The 2,089-nt window shown below is 60.1% G+C and overlaps 1 long non-coding RNA gene across 1 annotated transcript in view; it reads right to left on the reverse strand.

The window, feature by feature from the left end:
* The window catches only part of LOC106695642, a 3,948-nt gene extending 2,702 nt beyond the window's left edge, over positions 1 to 1,246 (reverse strand). Inside the window, exon 1 of the long non-coding RNA XR_002827614.1 lies at positions 362 to 1,246. This is a non-coding gene — a long non-coding RNA (uncharacterized LOC106695642). The remainder of the gene's footprint in view (positions 1 to 361) is intronic.
* Positions 1,247 to 2,089: the final 843 nt, after the last annotated feature.

A 2,089-nucleotide genomic window follows, 5' to 3' on the forward strand; every position in this document is an offset into this window, starting at 1 on the left:
TAGCAGCCCGCTCGCCCAGCGCTGGGGGTGCCGCAGGGCCACAGGCTGGCCACCCTCCCCGGCTCACAGGCGCAGGGGATGGGCGGGAGGCTGGTGCGTCTTCCAGCCGGGCCGCCCCCTCCCAGGCCTGTGGTTCCTCTGAGAGGTGGACACTGAAACGGTACGCGCTCGGCAGCCAGGCCCCCTCGACTGCCAGATGGACGGGGACAGGCCCTGGAGCTCGACCTGTGGCCACAGGCCATGGCGGTGCCTCCCAGGCCCCCTACCGCCTGGCTCTCCTGAAGCCGCTGGCAGCCACCACGCCCTGGGGACAGGGAGAGGCCCTGTGGGTCTGGGGGGGCTGGGTGGGGCCCCAACTCACCGCCACCAACAGCTTTGTCTGAACGCTTCCCCTCCGCACGTGGGAACAGGCCTCTGGAAACCAGGTGAAAAGAGGGCGGAGCCCAGTCTGGGGTTTGCACCTGGGCAGCCGCCTCTGCATGGGCTCCCCCTCCTCTCCCTCCTCCTCCTCCTTCCTCAGCGGGGCTTCTTCATTCCATCAGCCGAGCAGGCAGTGCCTGAGCCTGAGCTGCTGAGGGCTCACTTCAGGTGTTGAAAAGCCGGCCCCCCTTTCTCCCTCTCCCCCCTTTCTCCCCCTCTCCTCCTCTTTCAACAACTCCGTGAGTCCCAGTGACTCCTGGTAATTTCCCTTCATTCAAAATGCTCCTCTCCCTGCAGAACACGTGGGTTTCCTGGGCTTTGAGCACTTACAGGGGAGGGACTGTTTGGCGGAAGGTGTACTCATGTCCTTCTCTCCCCAAACAGACGGACACACAGCTCCCCCCGCTCCCCCACCCAGTCTCCTCTCCGCAGGCCTGTCTGCTGAAAGGCCCACCGCCCGGGTTCTGGGGGGATGCTCCCCACGGTGGAGGGGGGTGCCTGGCCGGTGGCGTCTCTGCACGCCCCACCGCTGAGTTATGAAAGCTCTCTTCCCCGCACAGGTGTTTGTTCAGTCGTGGGTGGTAAGAAGGCACGAGGCAGGAGGGAGAGAGGAGGAGGGAGAGGAAGAGAAGAAAAAGGAGAGAAGAGAGAGTCCAGCAAGACAGGGCACGAGAAAGGCAGAGACAGAGAATATTCGAGAAGGAGAAAAAGACTCAGAGGAGGGACAGGAAGCCCGGCCAGTGCTGTTCAGTGGTTAGTGTCGACCTATGAACCAGGAGGTCATGGTTCGATCCCCAGTCAGGGCTCCATCCCCAGTGTGGGGCGTGCAGGAGGCAGCCGATCCATGATTCTCTCTCATCATTGATGTTTCTCTCTCTCTCCCTCTCCCTTCCTCTCTGAAAGCAATAAAAAAATTTTAAAATAATTTTTTAAAAAAAAACAGAGAGAGAGAGAGCGAGCGAGCGAGCGCCAGGACGGTTAATATTTATTGAGCATTTATTGTCAGAAAGGGGGGATGCCCGAGACCCGCCCTCTCGTCAGGGGTGTGTGAGCTGCAGCTGGGGGCTGTGATGACCGATGGAGCAGATAGGCTTGTAGGTCAGCTTATTCGAGGGACGGAGGGTGTGAGCTGCCACGCTGGGCGGGGCCTGCAGCCGGGTGCCTGCCTGCCTGCCTGGAGGTGGCGCTCCGGCAGGTGCGGGTGGGGGTGGCGGCTGGTGCCGCAGCTCCTGATTTTCCAGGAACACCTGGAAAGCCAGGTTTTCATGTGAAGTCATCCTATTGTGTCAATGGCCTTTGTTTTGTAGGTGTTTTTCATAGACTTGATTTCTTAGTGTTTCATTCTATTTCCAAAAGTTCCACATCCTATTCAAGTGCTTCCCAGCTGCCCTGTAGCCGCGCAGCAGCCTGCGGTTTGGGCCGGCCGGCGGTCCCCGGTCCGTGTCCAACCTCCTGCCCAGAGGAAGTGACAGGCTGTTGAGGGCGCAAGACAAATAAATTGGTAGTTACCACACCTGCGATAAGGGTGATGACAGACGTGAGTCCCGGTGAGTCAGCACCAGAGGAGGGGCGGCTCCCGCAGCTGGCAGGTGCGAATCCGGGAAGGCTTCTTGGAGGAAGGTGACCACGGAGCTGATTCCTGGAGGTGAGTAGGAACAGGTTCCAGAAA

The sequence above is a fragment of the Myotis lucifugus genome, unplaced genomic scaffold (genome assembly GCF_000147115.1).
Source record: "Myotis lucifugus unplaced genomic scaffold, Myoluc2.0 scaffold_1955, whole genome shotgun sequence".
Taxonomy (NCBI): domain Eukaryota; kingdom Metazoa; phylum Chordata; class Mammalia; order Chiroptera; family Vespertilionidae; genus Myotis; species Myotis lucifugus.